The sequence below is a fragment of the Apium graveolens genome, chromosome 5, assembly GCF_009905375.1.
Source record: "Apium graveolens cultivar Ventura chromosome 5, ASM990537v1, whole genome shotgun sequence".
NCBI classification, from domain to species: domain Eukaryota; kingdom Viridiplantae; phylum Streptophyta; class Magnoliopsida; order Apiales; family Apiaceae; genus Apium; species Apium graveolens.
The window spans coordinates 162,151,804-162,165,997 of record NC_133651.1 but is presented as its reverse complement, the minus strand read 5'-3'; positions in this window follow the sequence as shown (position 1 = coordinate 162,165,997).

The following is a 14,194-nucleotide window of genomic DNA, read 5'->3' as shown; positions in this document are numbered from 1 at the left end:
TCGTGCCCATTAACTATTAATTATTGCTGCATGTATGACAGGTGTCCAACGGTTATATTTTTGTAACCATGTATAAGTAAGAGAGAGAGAAGATTCTACAGTCTTTTATTTACTTTTACACTTTATCTCTCTTTCTTTACTTTTACTATCTCTCATCTCCTGACGTTGTTTTTCATACAGACATTTTCTCAAACACTTTACAGCGAACCTTAATTCTCAACTTTTTCTCATGGCACCTAAGGATTTGATCATAGATGGAGCCAAGTTCGTTCCCAACAACTATGCTGCAATCCTCAATCATGATGAAGCCCCATCTGAGTTGTATTTTGTGCAAGATCTTCTTGTACACAGTGAAATTGGGTATGCCTTGACCAAGCCTTCAGTCTTTTCCAGCCAACAAGTCCTGACGTTTTGGCGAACTGGGCATTTTGATAATAGTGGTGCAACTGGTACTCCAAGCATTGTTTTTGAAGTAAATGATGATGAGCATGTCGTAACTCGTGGAACAGTTCCCAAGGATTTACATTTACCAGAAGGCTGCACTTTTTCATCACCGGAGGAAGCAGTTCTACAGCAGCTCATGGCCAGTTTGGGGTATGAGAAGAGTTTGGCTAAGCTTGGACAGTTGAAACGAGCACATATCAGAAAGGAATGGAGCTTTTTCTTCGACTGCATCACTAAAGCCTTCGGGAATAAGTGTTCCCACTTTGATGCCATTCCAATAATGAGTCAGCACATCGGGTATGCTATTATTAACCAAACTCATTTTGATTTTTCAAGTGATGTGATAGGTTTTATAGGGGATAGGATGACAGAGGATAGAAATGTTGTCTACTTTGCTAGATTCTGTCAGCTTATATATAATTTCTGTTGTGCTGATGAACCTCAACCTACCACTGACTTATTTTCACCCTTTAAACTTGCAAAATGGGCTTTTAATGACTTTGTAAATGCTGACCTTAAGAAAACGGTGGTTAGACCCTTACAAATACCTCAGTCTGTAAAGCAGATCTTGGTAAATGCTGATCCTCAAACCTATAGATCTGTTTATCTTGATGTTCAACCTATCACCATATCTGAAACACCACACCAACCATCAGAACATACCACACAAACATCTATACCTCAACCCTCTCTCAGAACATATCTCAAAACATATCTCACACCTTCACAGACAGCTCAACCTTCATCCTCAACACCTACTGTGAAGCCTTCATCTTCCAAGCCCAAAAGGACAAAGACTGTTCCTCAGACACCACAGAAGAGAAGGAGGATTGTTCTGAGAGATGAGCCAGACAGTGAGAAACAGGTTTCTGCATCAGAACCTGTTGTTAAAGAAGCTGAGAAGGTCCCTTCTCAGAAGGATTCTGCAATTGGGGGATCTAAGCTTCTCAAAAGGCTTAGAAGAATGACTTCTGCTGAACCTCCCAAGGAATCCCCACCTTCAAAGAGATACAAGAAACAGAGAGCTAAAAGGCCAGCTTCAGATGATGAGGAAGCAGCAGCTAAGGAAGGAGATCAGGAATCTCTGATCTCAAAAGAACCAGAATTTGCTGAAGCTACTGCATCTCCCTCTTCATTGTCCCCAACTCAGGAAGCTGCTACAGATAAGGCAAACACACCATCTGTGTCTCCTGTACATGAAACTGTATCTTCTGTAGACCCAGGCACAAGTGCTGAAATTGATATTCACAACCTGGTTGTGCCTGAGGTTCTCTACTTAGAAGCTCCAACAGCAATTAATCCATCAACAACACCTTTTCCTGATGTTACTCAAACTCCAGAATTATCTACAATACCTTCTCTGCATCTAGATGATGATGATCAGAATATAGGTGAGCATCAGGATAGGCTGTTGATCAGAACTTGGAAACATATCAGCACTTAGAGGATGATGCTCAAGCCTCAATTGCTTCTCATACTATTATTTTATCAGAAGATGCTGATTCTGTCAGTTCTAATGCTTCAAATGCTGATGATATTGGTGATGCTGCTATTAATGCAGATGCTTGTTAGGTCCCAATATGTTTGTAGAAGGGGGGTTGAATACAAACAATACCGTTTAATCGAATAAAATGCGGAATAAAAAGGTGAAACAAAATTCAAGTTAAATAAAACTATTATTAAACTTGAAAGGTGTTACAACAACGATATCATTTACAAGGGATTAATCTCAAATCAATTATTACAAATCTAGAATAAATTCGACATGAACTTTTTCTATTTTTGCAATAAAAAGATCGAATGCTAAAAGAGATTTGAGATTAAGTTCTAGGGATTTCGATCCGCTAGATAGTTACACAAGAACAAGAAAAGTATTTCTAGTGGATTGGATTTAACAATAAATACTAGAAATAAATGATCTGTGTAGTTTGCAATAATTTCTCTGCAGGACCTTGTTCTGTGTTTTGCTGTTATATATTCAATGTTGTGTGCTTGTTGAAAAAAAGATCTGCTTTCTGTTGTTTAAGTAATCAAAACAATCCAATTGAATCAGCAAGACTTTCGGCAAGACAATCAAATGAACTGGCATGACAATCCATTTGAACTGGTAGGACTTTCGGCAAGACAATCCAAATGAACTAGCATGACATTCGGTATGACTATTGATTGTCATACCGATTGTCTTCCTAATATAAAAGATAGTCTTGCTGGATTAAAACATATTTTAATCAAATAATAATTCTGAATTAATTAATCAATTAATTCAATTTATAAATGAATTAATCTTTGCAGATTTAATTTATTTTCTTAATTAAATTATATGGCTTAATTAATTAATAGAGAATTAATACCAATCTTGAGCAGCAACCATTCCTCTAAAAATCTACTGAAAATCCCTGTCAATTATGAATCAATTCCACCACTTCAATGTTGACACTCGATGTACTGTCTGGTTCATAAGTGACTAACTTCCGTGACGTTTCTTGATGCCTTGACCTTGAAACTCTTGATTATCTTCAGACTAAATCCTTGTAATTAATTGATACCCTGATGAGATCTCTATCACTTGATTAAATCCACAATCTTGATTTATATCACTGAGGCTTGATCAATTTCTTGAGCTTCTTCCAGTAAATTAAGTCATCAAGTTTGTAGATGAACAATGTTACTTAATCCTTTGACATATGTTACTCTGTGAGATCTTTCTGATGATAGATCCACTATTTACTTATTACATTCTTATTTGAGTTGAGTTAAATCCTCGAATAAACAAATAGGCTATTACATATGCCTTTCAATCTCCCCCTATTTGCTTGTTAGACAATAACAACAAATACCTAGAGGATAACTCAACTAACAAATAAGAAAAAGATATAAACAGTAATGCAAAGTAAATAGCAGAAAAGTTCTAGATTATATTTAACATTTTCCAGATTCCAAAAGAAATTTACAAGTGAATACAAGATAGATGTTCCTCTAGTCTAAACATATAACTACATTAGTCTATCTTGATTCATAAAGCTCTAATCATATTACATTGAGTTTTGAGCTAATTGAATTCAGTTGTCCTCTCTTCTGACTTCACCTTCTTCTAAATCTTGAAGCAGCTCCTTGTCAAAGACACGATCCTTTTCTGAAGTGAAGCTGTCTGTTCTAACTGGTTGAACTCCAACTGTCTTTAGCTTATTCTTGAGTTGATTTTACCTTTTAATATTCTTTTCACAATAAGCTTGAATCAGATGAGCTGCTTGAGTTTTCAACATGGATGAATATCCAGCAGTTCTTAAGTGATGTTCCATCCAGACCAGATGCTTAGATGAGTAGTCTTTAAGAGATTGTGAATCGAGCTGGCAGATTTGAAGACAGTCAGACTTAAAGAATCTTACCTGATGAGGATTGTTGACCACTTGAGGACTAGCCCTGCTGGCAAACTCTTTGAGCCTTTCTCGAAGAACTTTATTCAATTCTGAGCTTCTTTTGACTTTGTTGAAAAGAACCCAAATCTCTGACAAAGAACGATTCTCAAACAGATGAAGTGACACCTTGAAAGATCCTTCGCTCTTACAATATACAAATATGCTCATCTCATTTAGGGATCTGTCAAAGGCAGCTGTGATCCTTGAAACTTCAGTCTTTATAGCATTCATGTAAATGTCATTGTTTGGATTAGAGATCTCCAGCTTGTCCAGAAGATGTAGAAACTGTCTATCATTGTTTGTGCTCAGCTGAGGCATATCAAGTACTCTCCTAGCTTCATCCCATTTTTCACCAATCTTCAGTCTGACATCTCTTCTCCTTTCTTGAGCTTTAATGTCATGAAGACATTGCTTTTGAAGAGTTTCTGTTCTTTGTATGTCTTTCCTCATGTCAATAATCTGGGAGACCTTTTTGAGTTCAGCTTCTTTTCTTTTCATCTCTGACTGCTGCTGCTGAAACTCTTTCTCAAACAGAGGATCCACTTGAGCTTCCTCTTCCCATTCTCCAAAATCACTTTCCTCCCCAGCTTCAAAGAAACCATCTTTATCTTCCAAGACTGGTTCAGTGGGAACGTCACAAATATCAAAGTCATCCTGTTCTCCACTATAGTAGATATCATCAGGCTTCCCAGTGCCTCCAGTAGACGACTCTTTTTCTTTTCCCTTATCACTTCTCCCTTTCTTCACCCCCTTAGTTGAGGAATCCTCTACAGACTTTCCCTTAGATCCTCCATGACCTCCATCACCTCCCGAGCCTGAGCCTCCACCAGACGGCCCTTCAAAGAAAGTCCTTTGTTCTTCATTAGGGCAGTGAGAATTTTTGATCATGTAGTACAGGTGCTTCATCCCTTCATTCAGATGTTTCATGCCCGTCTCTATCTTCAGAAATCTGGAAGAATCTAGTGAATGATTCATTTCAACCAAGTCTTCAAGAGAAGTCATTCTTGTATGTAGAGAGCAGAAGTTTGAAATGTCGTCAACTGATAACGTTGGAGATTCCTGGATTGAGTTAAGCTTTGGTACAACAGATGTCTTCAAATATGATATTTCAGTCCTGATAAGAGCCAGCTGATTATTGACAGAGGTGGAAGAAGAAGACCGTTCAACCACTTGTGCTTTGAATGATTTAACATCAGCCTGACTTTTTGCAAGTTGTTCCTAGAGATCAGCAATTTGAGCTAACAGATTTTCAGTGTTTGTGTCTGTGTGTGCGCTCATCTGAATATCTCTCCTGTTTAATTCACTCAACTCACATTCATGTGTATCTTTCAATATAATTGCTCGTGAGGAGTCTTCCTGAGGCTGATCTTCTGTACCTGCATTTAAAATCACCCTAGCCTCTTCAAGAGAGGTCAGTGGTGGTGCAATGGGAATTTGTGAGTCCCGATCCTCAGTCAAACCTATCATTTCATGTGAAATAGATGTCTGAATTGCTTCAGGGATAGATTGACCGAGTTGCCCTCCACTTTCTCCAGATAAATCTGCGAGTGGAGAATCCCGTGAGGGAGCCAGAGGTGTTGGATCTGGGAGGGGAGAAAATGACTCTATTAAAGGTGGCTGAGAGTCAGATTTTCCCTCAGAAGCATGTGACTGCTCTTCTGCCGTAACTATGGCAGGCACTGTAACCGACTCTATGTGCACTCCTCGCTCCGTGTCCTGAGTATCATCTACTGGTCTGTATGCTTCCATTGTGAGTAATAGAATTGTGCTTGACTCAGTACAGGATGCCATGGCCCTATGACGAATTTCAATAGATTCATCCTGTTGAGAGGATGTTTCTAGTAACTGTTCAGTGGCCATTTCAAAGTCCATGTCCTGTTGGGAGGACAAGGATGGGCTTTCAGATGCCTCAGTAAATGTTCTTCTTTTCTTCGGAGGAGGCAGAGCTGAGGGTTCATTCACATCCACCAACAAACTACTTCCTATTAACCTTCTAGGCAACATTTTAGACAGTGGGGGAGAGGTTGAGATAGGTTGTGAATCTGTGTTTGGCTCTATGACCTGGGATTGAAGCTGCGGTTCTACAACTTCATGGTCAGTCCTATCAACCACTGGGGGTCTTTCAACAGAAGTAGGAATAGGTTGAGTTGGAGGAACTATTACCTGTAGAGGAAGAGCATCTGATGCTTGAGCCTGGGTGGTTTGAACCACTGGAGGTTGAGCTTGCTGTTCATGACCGGGAAGATTGAAGATAGGTAAGGGAATATAAGTGGCCATAAAAGCAGATACAAGTACTGTAACTTGCATGAATTTGAAAGTTGTGTCTTGGCGGGTGTAAATCTTTTTGCTTACAGGAGGGGGTTCGGTTACTGCGGAGTTAGCAAAAAGGGCTTTATGCTCAGGTGAGAGAATATGTTCTGCTATGAGCATGAGAAAACGAGCATAGTAACAGGAGACCCTACGATTTGTAGAATGATCACGTAAAGCAGTAGTGAGACATCTCAAGAGAATGGGTAAAAGTAGTTTGCCAAAATTGATCCTTTGATTGAAAACAACCGCAAGACCAATATACTGCAGAGTGGAAGTGATGTTGTGAAAGTTGGATTTAGTGCAGTTGGCAAACACTTTAGAAAGTGTATCGAAGAAAATGTCCCATTCAGACACCAAATTGGATTTTGATAACTTGGTTAAATTAATTACCCCCTGATAGTGAATAAATGGAAAAAGTTTGAAATATCATTTTCAGAGGGCAAATTACAGAAATTGTCCATAGGAAAATTTAACGCTCGATTGACGACTGTTTCATCACCCACATATTGTGTGTTTGCCACGGTGAATGAAAAAGATTTAAAATCATCGGCCACAGTAGAGGTTGTGCAAATCAGTCTTAGCAGATCAACATTTAAAATCACATTTGATTTAATAGCAGAGCTAACAATCGAATGGTCATTTAAAAATCTAATCCACGGCTTAAATTTTTCTACATCACATTTATCTGGATTAAAATAACCAACAAGATTATGCGAAACAATTTGGAAATTGAGAGCCATTTAAAAATAATAATAAGACACACACTTTCAGAATTTTAAGAATAATATTAAGCAAATTCGAATTAATTAAATTAATTTAATAATTCGAATTAAATCAATTATAATCGAAAAATTTAGAAAGAAATGTATTTCGTTAAAATTCTTAACCCACAAAAGCAAATTTGAAAAACCACAAGACACAAAACAGAAATTAAAATAAAAATACCCAAAATCAAACAAACACAAACTGATTTTTTTAACAAAAAATCGACAGCACTTCTGTATGTATATACGTGTATGTATATATATCATAGGAGTGATGATATGGTTTGCTGAGTAAAAACTCGAGCAGTGAGACAATGGAGGCTGGGTTTGATTAAGATCGAGTAGAGAGAGAGAGAAAAACGAGAGAAAAATTGAAAGACTGTTGGAATTTTTAACAAAAAAACTGATTGAATGACTTTACAAAACAAAATAACTGTTAAGTAGACAACTGGTATGACAATACCAGTACAAAATAAAACATAATATATCTGATATTAATTTTATTACTGGCATGACAATCAATAGTCATACCGATTGTCTTGCCAGTTATAAAATTAAACTGATTTAAAAATAAACAAGTATTAGTACTGGAATGACTTTCAGCAAGACAATTTCAATTGTCTTGCCGATTGTCATTCTAGTATAAAATAAATTAAGTATATAAATATACTGAATAATTAACATAAAAACTGTTAAAAACATAGAATATAGAAAATATTACAATTTACAGAAAACTGAAATGAATACCGCAGAAAATATTTACATAATTAAAATAATTAAAATATTTCAGAGATAATAATATTTTCAGTCCAAAAATAGATTTCTTTTGAATTTTAACAAATAAAATTCATAGAAAAATATTTTTAGAGAAAATAAAATATTCTGAGACATTAAAATTAACAAGTTGAGTAAATAAATAAGATAAGATAATAAAAATTACATAGAAATAAGCATGAAATTTTGGAAAATGATAAAATAAATTTGCAAATCATTTGTAAATTAACTCAAGAACAGATTTCAGATATTCACAAGTTTAATCACTAAAGCTATTCAACATACCCAATTTACCAACTAATTTGGTAAATGTGGATTCATCAAGAGGTTTAGTGAAAATATCTGCTATTTGTTCTTCTGTTGGAACAAAAAATAGTTCAACAGTACCATTCATGACGTGCTCTCTAATAAAATGATTCTGATGTCAATGTGCTTGGTCCTTGTATGCTGCACAGGGTTGTTGGTGATGGCTATTGCACTTGTATTGTCACATAGAATAGGTATTTTGTTCAATACAGAGCCATAGTCCCGTAGCTGATTCCTAATCCACAAGATCTGAGCACAGCAGCTTCCAGCAGCAATATATTCAGCCTCAGCCGTTGAATTTGAAACTGTTTGCTGTATCTTGCTGTACCATGAGACTAGTCTGCTACCTAGGAATTGAGAACTCCCTGAGGTGCTTTTCCTATCAACAACACTTCCTGCGTAATCTGAATCTGTATATCCAACAAGGTTAAAACCAGATTCTTTAGGGTACCAAATACCTAGATTTGGTGTTCCCTTAAGATTCTTAAGATTCGTTTAACAGCAACGAGATGAATATCTCTAGGATCCGCTTGGAACCTTGCACATAAGCATGTAGCATACATAATATCTGGTCTACTTGCAGTAAGATAGAGTAACGAGCCAATCATACCTCTGTAGCTTGTGACATTTACCTTAATAGAGTTTTCACATGGTCCAAGCTTGACAGCTGTAGTTGACGGAGTCCTTGTTGATGCAGAATCCTCTAGATTGTACTTTTTGAGGAGTTCTTTGAGATACTTGGATTGACAAATAAAAGTTCCATCTAACCTTTGATTTACTTGTAATCCAAGAAAGAACTTCATCTCTCCCATCATGCTCATTTCAAATTTGCTTTGCATTAACTTAGCAAATCTCTTACAGAGATTATCATTAGTAGACCCAAATATTATATCATCCACATAGACTTGGACTAATATAGTATCATTCTTATGCTTTTTAGAAAAGAGAGTTTTGTCTATGACACCTCTAATAAAGCTATTTTCAATAAGAAATTCAGAAAGAGTGTCGTACCATTTTCTCGGAGACTGTTTGAGTCCATAGATAGCCTTGAACAGAAAGTAGACAAAATCCAAATGATCTGGATCTTCAAAACCAGGAGGTTGCTCTACAAATACCTCTTCATCCAGCTTTCCATTCAGAAAGGCACTCTTGACATCCATTTGATAAACTTTAAAGTTAGAGAATGCTGCAAATGCCAGAAATATCCTGATGGCCTCTAGTCTAGCCACTGGAGCATAGGTTTCATCATAATCAATGCCTTCAGCTTGAGAATACCCTTTAGCTACCAGTCTTGCTTTGTTTCTTGTAACCACACCATCTTTATCTAGTTTATTCCTGAATACCCACCTAGTACCAACAGCTTTCTTGTGTGTAGGTCTAGGTACCATTTTCCAGACTTGTTGATGTTGAAACTGATTGAGTTCATCTTGCATAGCAATCACCCAATCTGGATCAGTCAGTGCTTCCTCAATCTTCTTAGGTTCCATCTCAAAAAGAAATCCTGAGAACAGACACTCATTTTGAGTAACACGTCTAGTTCTGACTCCAACATCTGGATCACCAATAATCAACTCAAAAGGATGAGCTTTATTCCAGACAGTCTGTCTTGGAAGATTTGATCTTGATGATTCGCCTTGAAATTCATTGGGATGTTGTGTCCTACTAGTTGATCCTTCAGCATCTCCCCCTGAGTTAGTGTCATGTTGACTTGAAGATTCCCTGTCAGTAGCAGTGGTATCTCCATTGTTGCCAAAGTTTCCATCAGCATTACCTTGAGTATCATCATGATTAACAGGTTCTTCACCAGCAACAACCTCAGGTTCTTGACCATGTTCTGATTCTGAATCTGACATATCATCAAACTTCAGTTTCTCAGAAGGATCTTCAGTTTGGATACTAGGGAGTTTAGTGTCATCAAATGTAACATTGACACTTTCAGTTACTTTGTGTTGATCAATGATATACACTCTGTATGATCTTTTTCCATATCCAACAAAAATACCCTCATATGTCTTTTCCTCGAATTTACCACGACGATCATCTCCATCCTTGAGCACGAAGTATCTGGCACCAAATACATGAAAGTATTTGATAGAAGGTTTCTGTTCATTCAAAATCTCATAAGGAGTTTTCATGAAGTCTTTGTTGATTAGAGTTCGATTCTGAGTATAACATGCAGTATTGACAGCTTCAGCCCAAAAGTACATTGGAAGACCTGATTCACTTAACATCATTCTTGCAGCTTCAATCAATGTACGATTCTTCCTTTCTACCACTCCATTTTGCTGAGGGGTTCTAGGAGCTGAAAATTGTCTGGTAATCCATTTGTCTGTACAAAATCCATTGAGAAGTGAATTCTTGAATTCTGTTCCATTATCTGACCTTATTGCTCTAACAGGGACATTAGAATCTAACTCGATCAACTTGATATGATCAATCACAACTTGTGGTGTTTCATCCTTAGAGTGAAGGAATAAAACCCACGTATACCTGGAATAGTCATCAACTATCACAAGATAGTAACACTTCTTTGACATCGAAAGAACATTAACTGGTCCAAATAAATCCATGTGCAATAATTGCAGAACACCAGTTATGGAAGATGTGTCAGTGCCTCTGTGACTTGCTTTCTTTGACTTTCCTTTCTGGCAAGCCTCACATAGTCCTTCTGGGGAGAATTCCAGTAGAGGCAGACCTCTGACCAATTCTCTTTTGACAAGAGAATTCATTGTTTTGAAATTGAGATGAGAAAGTCTCTTGTGCCATAGCCAACTCTCATCTGACGATGCCTTTGCATAGAAACAATTGACTTCAGGATTGCTTCCAGAGTTCATGTCAGCTACGAACAGATTTCCTTTCTGGATTCCCATCAAGGAGGGTTTTTCATTTTTCTTGTGCAGAATCTGACACTTCAACTTGTCGATTAAAACATTGTAGCCGTTGTCACAGAACTGACTAATGCTAAGCAGATTGTGTTCAAGTCCTTGCACAACATACACATTTTCAATGATAACATTTCCAGCTAGCAAACAGCCATATCCCTCCGTTAAACCTTTGCTGTTATCTCCAAAGGTAACCACTGGGCCAGCTTTCTCAACCACATTTGATAGCAGGGCTCTATCTCCGGTCATATGTCTTGACGATCCGCTGTCAAGAGTCCACACTACCGGTTGTACCTGTTTAATGCCCTGCAATACAAATGGATTAGACCTTCTTCGGAACCCAAGCTTGGTTGGGTCCGGCATACTTGTAAAATTGGCCTTTATCAGACAAAACAACATTCTTAACTTTAATGTTCTCAACTTTCTCAATGACTGGACATTTGACCTTGTAAACAGCCTTGACAAATTTCTGTTTAGGCTTAGGCACAAATGTCTCCTTTCTAGCTTTAGGAGGACTAGCAGTCTTAGACCTATCATGCTTTCTATTATTCATATGCTGACGAGGAGTAGTCTTATCATTAGAAACATGCTTACCATTAAAATAAGCATACATCAGATTAAAAGCACAAGACATACAATTAGAGACACCACATGCTTTATGAGAGAGATTAACAACAGGCAAGATATGCATGTTAGACATGGCAGTTTTGTTATCCAACTCATGTGTGTCTGAGTTAGTCTTAGTTGCTTTCACAACTTTGACTGGAACCTTTGGCACACTTGACTTGGAAACAACTTTCTCATTAGAAAGATCTTCAGCACGGATTTCTTCTTGAATAATAAATGAGGTCTCGTCAAATGGCTCAGCAATTGATTCTTTATAGAGGGGTTCATCAACACCCTTAAGCACATGTGGTACTTCCCTACCTTTAGCACAGACATGAGGAGGGGAGTTTATGCCTAATTTTCCAATAGAAACATTATAATCATAACCTATTCCAGATGTTTGATTAACAGCTTGCTTATTGTAAAACTCTTTGGACTTTGAACAAAAATTAAAGTAAGCTTTAACCTTAGTCTCAAGACCGGTGATCTTGCCTTTGAGAATAGTTTCGAGTTGTCTATAACAGTCAACTCTATTCTCTAGAAAAGATACTTGTTCTTTTAATTTATCTTGATTAATGTGCACAAGTCTTAATTCATTGACCTCTTTCTCAAAGTCTATGATTTGTTGATTTAACATTTCATTATCACGATGAGCACAATCTAAGGAACCTCCTCGATTATAAACTAATTCAGCATCAGTAAATTTTACCTCTTTTCTTGACGATGAGGTATTTGCATCACTAGCCATGAGAGCAAGATTCCCAACTTCTTCATCTTCACTGTCAGTATCATCCCAGCTTCTTCCCTTTGCCAGGTAAGCCCTTTCAGATTTACTCTTCTGATTAGAATCATAAGAGTTCTTCCTAAATTGTTTTGGCTTCCTGCATTCTGTGGCAAAGTGTCTCAACTCATTGCAGTTGAAGCATCGAATGGTGCTTCGATCAACCATCCCTATTTTGTACCCACCACTGCTGGTGTTAGAGGATGAAGATCCACCTTTCTAGAATCTGTTGTAGTTGGACTTGTACTTGAACTTGGGATTCCTTTTGAATCTGACATTTGAGAATCTCTTGACAATCAGGGACATTGACTCATCCTCCAATTGCTCCAGTTCTTCCAAGGAATAAAAATCATCTCCTGATTCATTTGTAGTAGGAGGATCAAATTCTGCTACTATCACATTTTCTTCGACCTTGGAAGACTGTACCATTCTTTCTGGCTGTTGAGATTGTTGTTGTTGATCTTCAGCTACTAGAGCAGTAGACGTGCTGACCACTCTTCCTTTCCCGTAAACTTCCTTCTGCTGAATCTGCTCCAACTCATAAGTCTTTAAAACACCATAGAGCCTTTCCAAAGAAATCTCACTCAGATCTCTTGCTTCTCTTATGGCAGTGATTCTATGTTCGAGATGAGTTGGCAGTGTTAAAAGGAACTTTTTGTTGACCTCCCTGATGGAATAGTATTTACCATTAATGTTCAAGTTGTTGATCAATACATTGTACCTCTCAAACACTTCAGTGATTCCTTCTCCTGGATTGGATTTAAAGTATTCGTACTCAGAGGTTAGGATTTCTAACTTGTTCTCCCTAACTTCCTCTGTGCCTTCATTAATAACCTCAATAGTTTCCCAGATATGTTTGGAATCTTTACAGTTCATCACATGTCTATTCATCAAGGGATCAAGGGAATTTACTAAAATTAATTGAAGGCTAGCATCCAGGGAGGCTTCTTCTTTTTCAGCAGGAGAAAAATCCTCAGGATTCTTTACATAAGTTCTAGCTTTGGTGATCACCACATCATCTTCAATTACCTCTGGTTCAATAACCATTGGAATTTTTGGACCCTTCTTTAACACTTCCAGATATTTGGGATTAGCAACTTGTAAGAACAATAGCATCTTCTTCTTCCACATGATATAATTTTCTTTATCAAATAGTGGAATTTTAACGGTTCCGACTTTTTGTGAAGTCATTATGAATTTTTGATTAAATAAAAATTCAAGGAGTGAAAGAAACACAAAAGTCTAGGATCTTGATTTGTTCGTTAATCAGAAGGCTCTGATACCAATTGTTAGGTCCCAATATGTTTGTAGAAGGGGGGTTGAATACAAACAATACCGTTTAATCGAATAAAATGCGGAATAAAAAGGTGAAACAAAATTCAAGTTAAATAAAACTATTATTAAACTTGAAAGGTGTTACAACAACGGTATCGTTTACAAGGGATTAATCTCAAATCAATTATTACAAATCTAGAATAAATTCGACATAAACTTTTTCTATTTTTGCAATAAAAAGATCAAATGCTAAAAGCGATTTGAGATTAAGTTCTAGGGATTTCGATCCGCTAGATAGTTACACAAGAACAAGAAACGTATTTCTAGTGGATTGGATTTAACAATAAATACTAGAAATAAATGATCTGTGTAGTTTGCAATAATTTCTCTGCGGGTTCTCTTGTTCTGTGTTTTGCTGTTGAATATTCAATGCTGTGTTCTTGTTGAAAAAAAGATATGTTTTCTGTTGTTTAAGTAATCAAAACAATCCAATTGAATCAGCAAGACTTTCGGCAAGACAATCAAATGAACTGGCATGGCAATCCATTTGAACTGGTAGGACTTTCGGCAAGACAATCCAAATGAACTAGCATGACATTCGATATGACTATTGATTGTCATACCGATTGTCTTCCT